Genomic DNA, 7,829 nt, shown 5'->3' on the forward strand with positions numbered 1-7,829 from the left:
GGCTGCTGTTTCTGGCTTCGGCTGCCAGGCATTCGTATGGCCAGGTGCCCAATCCTGGCTGCTCGAATCTGCTCAGGTCATTGGGCGCTCGGGTATTCGCATGCTCAGGCACCCAAACACAAACACTCGACTACTCCTGAGTGTCCCAGAGCGGAGGTGGGAAGGATCCATGGCAGGGACGTGCAGTGGGGATCAGTGCCAGGGAGTAAGCAATGTGAGTGCCAGGGTGAGAAGTAAAACTTATTGCAATAATAATCAACCAAAAGGTCATTAGATAGTTATTAAATATATTAGCTGAGGTTCAGGGGATACCTTAATATGTCCTGATGTGGCCTGTCACTAATGAGGAAGTCGTTCAGAAGACAGCACTGTGTACAGACTGTATGCTCAATTTGACTAGTTCTGGGCTCAAGGGAAATTTAAAGTCGAAACAGTCACACTACAGTGTGAGAGAAATTTGCCTTAGGCGCTGGGGATGACTGTGATGTAACTCGATGCCCAGCAGCCACCACGTAGGAGGGTTGCCAACCTCCAAAATTACAGAAACCAAAAACAGAGATGTGGGGCGCTCTTGGGTATCGGGATGAAAGAAAGTTAAATCAACACAATGTTTAAAAAGTATCACAAATTTATTACACAATAATGCATGTAAAACACATACCAAATGGTACTAAATGACTCTAAACATATGAAAAAATAAACGAAATAAATAAAAAATAAAAATAAAATTAACACTTAGAAACAAAAAAGAACAACTAAAAAAATAATGACAAATTAAAAAATAATGGGTATAAAAGAATTGCAGAATAAATAATAAATTTAAGATTGGACTTTGCAGGTAATAGATGTCAGCACATCCAACTTTTTAAGGTGCAATTGATAACTTAGCGCAATCCACCAGTGTGGATTTGATCTCCTTTACCCTTTGATAGGGTCTGGCAAGTGGATTTTTCTGAAAATTTACTGGGTGCAGTTCCTTGTAAGGGTTTATAAGTCCAGTTGTTTAATTGAGACCGGTTTTTATATATAGCGCTAGTGTGCACACTCAGTTTTCATCAAACTTAACTTTGCAAAGCAATGATACAATTGAAGCGAGATTGGGAGCAAGGACTTCTGTTTGTTGTTGTTGCATGTGAAACAGTGTCCGTCCTGTCCCCTTTCAAGCTCTTACCAGTGGTTGATCAGCTGGCGTATTTTTCAATGTTGCGCTGAGTGGAAAGGAACAACACTGCAGCGCCCGCTCTCTCCGTCCTCCGCTCGGCTTTAAAGTGTGTAGCGCCGGTCAGCTGGAAGTGGTATCTGACGGTGACCGCTTTCTCCTGCCTCTTACTCCGTTTAAGGAATCACACGGCGCTCTGCCACAGCGCCCGTGGACAGTGATGTATTGGCGGCTTGGATGGAGTGTCAGCAGTCGGCTCAGCGTCAAGCAGGTACTGTGGAGATAGGAGCGTCTTTCCTGGGTAATGCTGGAACGCGTTTCGCCGCGCACTGGGCGGCTTTGTCAACCAAGTGTGAACTACAGTGTGAACCTAGCTCAATGTACTCAAAGGAGAAGGTACTTATGTGTTAGCAGGGCACCCGGCTACGCTACACTGACAACGTAGCTTTGGCTACATTAGCAGCATAGCCATTGCCGGGCGGCCGGCTAATCTTGGGCATTGGGGGAATTGTGCGGCGGGGGCGGCCGGGCAGATGGGGGGGGGGGGTTACTTTCATTGGCAGCGGGCGGCTGGGATTGAGCGGTGGCGGAACCTCTAGGCGGCAGGGAGCAATGGCGGCGATTTAGCATAGTCAGCACTCGGGGAGCATCACATGGTTTCCCAGCTCCCCCAGCGGCACTACGCTAATAGCGTACATGCCGGACTGTCATGGCGGGCGGTACTGCGGGGAGCCGAGTGCCGGAGTCGCCGAGGACATCGTGGATGGTAAGTATCATGCACACTACACACAATCATATGGCCACTATCCACATCCTAACCCTAGTGTCCCTGTGGGTGTGGAGTTCATTTTAGAAAGTCTGGCGAGCGAAGAGCGAGCCCCGCGAGGGGACGCGTATATGCGTGCGCTCGCCACACTTCGGTCTCGATGGCTCGCTACGCTTGCCACACTTTTTAAAATGAACTCCACACCAACGCGTGCGATGCGATCTCAGTAGTTCATATGGTAAAACACCTAAAACAGCACCACTCTTCGTCACCCCAAAGTGTGTCGAGCGCACCGTGCCCCACGAGGGATGGCGGAACACGTCCTCCGACCTTTTCATACCCCCACTATCCACGTCAGCATGGAGTTGATTTTATATAGTGTGTCGAGCGCAGCGAGCCACCGAGCTCGATGCGTTGCGAGCCCCGCGAGGGTATGCGGATTACTTTACATGCTCGCCACGCTTCGGGCTCGCCATACTATATAAAATCAACTCCACGCCGGAGTGGATAGTGCGGGTATGAAAAGGTCGGAGGACACGTTCCGCTGCGCTCGCCGTGCTTCGGGGTGACGTGGAGAGTTGTGGTGTTTTAAGTGTTTTACCATATGAACTACTGAGATCGCATATCTCACATCTCATGCCACAAAAAAGGGCCATGCGATGCGATTTCACTCAAGGTGCAGTGAATAAATTAACTACTGAGCGTACGTAGGAAATCTGGGTGCCCTGCTAGGAAACAAGTACCGATAAATGTTTAAACTGGAAAAGATGGTACTTGTTTCCTAGCACGGCCACAATCGGGGGTAATCGTGTACCTTAACTTAAGGTACACGATTACCCCCGATTTCCTTTGAAATCAGGTCCATTTTGCCGGCAAAGGCAAAATCGGGTCCATCACGTCGGTCGGGTGCATTAACATGGCACGTGACGCGACCGACGCACCCGATTTTCCCATAGGGTTCAATGTTAAAATATTTTTAACATTGTAATCGCGTTCATCGCGTCGGTCTTGTGCCATTATAATGGCACAAGATGCGATGGACGCGATTAAGCACTTTTTACATAGCTAACAATGGGAAATGGCCCATTTCTCATTGTATATACTGCCCCCCCCCCCCCCCCCCCCCCATTGTGAACGTCACCCCACGATTGACGCCAACCCGAAGCGTGGCGAGCATAGCGAGCCCGCAAGGGGCGGCGGTAGGCGTCCTCCGACCTTTTCATACCCCTACTATCCACGTCGGCGTGGAGTTGAGAATATAAAGTGTGGTGGGCGCAGTGAGCCACCGAGCCCGAAGCATGGCGAGCGCAGCGAGGGGACGCGTATACCTGTGAAGTTATACGCGTGCGCTCGCCACACTTTATATTCTCAACTCCACGCCAACGTGGATAGTAGGGGTATGAAAAGGTCGGAGGACGCGTACCGCCGCCGCTCGCCACGCTTGGGTTGGCGTCAATCGTGGGGTGCCGTTGAGGGGGTTAAAATTGGGGTCTGGGGAGACTTTTACATGGAATCCAATGTAAAATAGGGTCCCAGGGACCCTATTCACATTTCAATCAATGTAAAAATCGGGACCATCGCGTCGGTCGCATCGCATGCGATTTGGTCGCATGCGATGCGACCGACCCGATCAACATCGGTGTGGCCGTGCTACGAAACAAGTACCGAAAAGATCAGCATTCATTATCAGGACTATAAGAATGGCAGGATTACGTGGTTTTTATGCATAGTAGATAGCTGCAATATATCCCCTTGTTAAATGTGTGATCTTTAATTCTTTGGAAAAAAAAAAAGTTTAATAAATATGTTCCTCAATGAAGCATTAGTACACCATCATCCCGGAAATTTATATGCTACAACCCAATGTGAGCTTGAAGGACAAAATGGTGAAAAAAATTAGTATAATAGTAAATATAAAGCTGTGTTCTGAATCTCAGGAATAATTAGCATCACTACTATTGCGTTTGTTAAAACATGTGTGCTTCAGCTAGGTGATCTGGAAAACATGCACCTGAATACCGGTTCTATAACAATGAATTATAGGGAATGGTGAACACTCCTTCTTTAGGGCCAGCGAGAGGATAGTGCACATCATAGTCTAATGCACAGGTTTGATTTTTTGACCAATATGCATTCTGGCCCTTCCGTATGATATTGGCCAAAATATCGGCCAGTGTGTATACTACGAACAAAGATGCGTAGTCCCACCACTCGTTCAACAAGGTTGTTTGTCGACTGTCGGCAGGTCAATTTTGGATGTCAAAAAGCTATAGAGTATACATAATATAGTTTGTCCAGGACACTGCGGAACGTCAACAGACATTGGTCACCAATGTCTTTAACTGCATACATCGTAGAGTGTGTATGCATCTTAAAGGGGTTATTAAGAGTTGATTTACTGTCACAACACGCATGCGGAATGACAAACTGTGACAAAAACAGCGATAATCGAATTGCAATCCCCTCCCAGGAAGCCAGTATTTGGGGGTGACACCTGCAGTTTTCTGAATGGGTAAGAAAACAGGTGTGCCCAGGCGTTTTCAGGAAGAGTGTGTGACTTTGGAACGTTCCTCAATTACGCTGATTCTGTTGTGGAAGTTTCAGTTGCACACACTTGCACAGACTGGGAGAATCATTCGACAGTGAGCGAGTGGCGAATGGATTTGCAGATGGCATGCAATTGAGGATCCATTCACAAGTCATTCGCAGACTTGCATGGGGCAGTATTTCACTGCTGGGCAGCAGCTATCTGATCACAGTGTTCTGCAAATTTGAACAAAAGGGTTCAGGTCTGAATTAGGCCGTAAATATAATATGGTTTTGAAGATGGCTTGCCTGCAGTCTATTTATTCATGTGATACCGACCTCACAGGGCAGCACATCGTTATCGCAAGCAGGGGAAACAGGTTGTGGCTAACTTCCCACACGATTTTGACTCTATAGTCAAAATTGTAAGCCAAAAAGATCACCTTGTATACAAACAAAAAAAAAATAAAAAATACATTTTACGCCTGGAATAAAATGCAAGAGGCTCAAACTAATTTATTGCTTTACATGCAGGGAAACTTCTGGCTGCTTTTTACACTATTTCATCATTAAGATAGGTCAATCCCTTCCAAATAATATTCCATATAAATATCTGAACATTTTACATATACTCCATCTGCAGCAGACATACATCATGATGAGTGAGCTAGTCCTCCAGCTCAGGTGGCTCCCTAGTCCAGTGGTTTTCAACCTCAGTCCTCAAATAACCCCAACAGTTCACGTTTTCTAGGTCACCAGCAGGTGCACTCATTACTCACTGACATTTTAAGAGATCAACAGGTGGAGCTAATTATTTCACTTGTGATTCTGTGTGGAGACATGGAAAACATGCACTGTTGGGGGGTACTTAAGGACCAAGGTTTGGAACCACTGCAAGTGTAGTCTATAAAAACACACAAAACATGTTTTGCCCCAGCACACCAAGTGGCATTAGCAATAAGATTCGAAAAACATCATGGTACAGTAGTAGGTAAATTGGAGATCTTAGTTAGTGTTCATTCTAGCACCCTGCACCTTTCAAAACCTGTGCAGTTCCTCTTTCCTGCCTAGTCTGTATTGCAGCACTGAAATACAGGCCAGTGTGTGCTAGAAATACTACTGCAGAGAATAACTGCATAGGTTTTGAATGAACACTATTAGTTACATATAGAAATATATGGCAAGCCTCCAGGCATCTGATACTGAGGGTCTATACACTGCATGATTACAGTACACACACTGGTCCATATAGTTCAGTGGTCAGGGAACTCGGTCCTCATTACCCCCACAGTGCATGTTTTGCTGGTAACCCAGCAGGTGCACAGGTGTACTAATTACTCTCAGACACATTTTATAAGTTCCGCAGGTGGATTTAATTGTTTCACTTGTGATTCTGCGAGGAGACCTGCAAAACATGCACTGCGTGGGGTAATGAGGACCGAGTTCCCTGACCACTGATATAGTTGTATACCGTAAGGCTTCCTGAAATAAGCACTTACACATCTAAATTGAGAGTGAGCTTACAAGGATTTTTTTTTCCTGTGTAATTCTCTACTTTATGTCAGTAAGGTGACTGGAGAAACGTTATATAACTAAAATCATACAATGCTCTGTTCCTGGGCTTCCCTAGAATACAATTGCCACCACCTGTGGTGAAACACCTTTGGCAATCATACAATACCAGGGAAGCTCAGGAACAGCACATTTTCTCCCTCATGAAGATGGTCAGGTAGGCAAGTATGAAAATATCATGTTTCCCAGATCCCTTCTCAGGGAACAAGTGAGAAACTTGACTTTGAGAACTATACACCGGATTTTCTCAGAATAAATGTCACCACGGGCATCAGCGGGTACGGGGCAGACACTGTACACACTCCTAGCAGCACACACACTGCCGGAAAGTCGGCGCTGTGTAACAAGTCACCGCGGGCGAGGTAGAGGAAATGGGAATGATCCCTGAACTCCGGACTCATCCCCCCCGGCACCACGTGTGTGTACAGCGGCTATGCCCGGCGCTGGTGGGACACGCTGCAGCCGCACGGCCCAGGGACGCTGTATGCCGTAGGTAGGAGCACAGCAGCAGAGCCCGGTATACAGCAGTGTATGTACAGCGCTGGTGAATGTCACTGTACACGCCGCCGCAGGCATTACACTGACTGTAGCGTGTGTGTGGAGGAGGAGCGGCTGCAGCGTGACATTACCTCCGTCTGCTTCCTGTCTTCTCCCAGCAGCAGCACATGCGGGTCGGGCGGGGCCTAGAGCAGTCACTGGCTGTATGTATATGTGTGCGGGGCTTCCTCCCTGTCCGAGGGGCGGAATTAACTGTTTTTTCCGTCCCAACACGAGGGTGTGTTACACCTATGCTTAGATGTGCGTTATTTATAATAAACGGACTTCTTTTCCGTATTAGACAACTACGTGTGCGGCGGATGAAGACTGCATACAGTCCAACAGAGGACACCTCCTGCCACCATGTTCATAGGGCGTGCCTGATTCAGACTTGCATAGTATGCTCCATATATTTGCAGCCTAGCGTCATCGCCACCACCCGAATGCCCTTACACATCGTCTCGCAAGCACCCACACAGGAAAAAAACGGTACTTGTGTATTAGCCGGGTGCCCAATTAGCATACGCACGCAGGCATAGGCTAGCTACGCTGTCAGCGTAGTCCAACAGCTGCCTAGCGTAGTTAGCATAGTCACTCCACAGCTGCCCAGCTCTGTCCCCAGCGTCCATGCCAAGTCTAGTGAGCGCCTCTCACACAGCATCGGTAACCACCAGATCCCCTGCCCTGGAAGAGAGGGGATCATGCGGGCGCCGGCAGAGAGGCGCTCCAGCTGTCTGAGTCATACATAAAGGGGGTATGCGGGCGCAAGTGTGTCCTATGCACAATAAAGGAGGCATTTCCAAACTTGTAGTGCCTGTAGCGTCGCGAGCGCAGCGTGCCCCGCGAGAGGACACGTTACGCGTCCTCCCGACCTGGTCATGCCCCCACTATCCACGTTGGTGTGGAGTTCATTTTATAAAGTGTGGCGAGCGCAGCGAGGGGACGCAGAACAAGTGAAGTAATCCGCGTCCCCCCACGGGCTCGGTGGCTCGCTGTGATCGCCACACGTTATAAAATCAACTCCACGCCGATGTGGATAGTGGCGGTTGGAACAGGTCGGGAGGACGCGTAACTGCTCGCCACACTTCAGGCTGGTGTGGATAGTGGAGATGTTTCAGGAACACATTCACACCTGCCATATCATACATGTGAGACAGTAATGACAACATGTGTTAACTGGATTTTAGTTAATAATAAAGGAGAAAAGATCACAGCGCGAACACTACTCTGATTCTGAGAGAGACGCTGGCTATGCGACCACAGGAACAC

The 7,829-nt window shown here is 48.0% G+C and overlaps 1 protein-coding gene across 7 annotated transcripts in view; it reads right to left on the minus strand.

Moving 5' to 3' along the window:
* Window positions 1-6,807, minus strand: part of IMMP2L (inner mitochondrial membrane peptidase subunit 2) — a 990,168-nt gene extending 983,361 nt beyond the window's left edge. For 6 of the 7 annotated variants that reach the window (XM_083182736.1, XM_083182738.1, XM_083182735.1 and 3 more), the window contains exon 1: window positions 6,653-6,807. The gene's annotated coding sequence lies outside the window, so the exon portion shown is untranslated. The remainder of the gene's footprint in view (window positions 1-6,652) is intronic. The other variant, XM_083182733.1, reaches the window with a different exon arrangement.
* Window positions 6,808-7,829: the final 1,022 nt, after the last annotated feature.

The sequence above is a fragment of the Crinia signifera genome, chromosome 4 (genome assembly GCF_055691185.1).
Source record: "Crinia signifera chromosome 4, ASM5569118v1, whole genome shotgun sequence".
Lineage (NCBI taxonomy): Eukaryota > Metazoa > Chordata > Amphibia > Anura > Myobatrachidae > Crinia > Crinia signifera.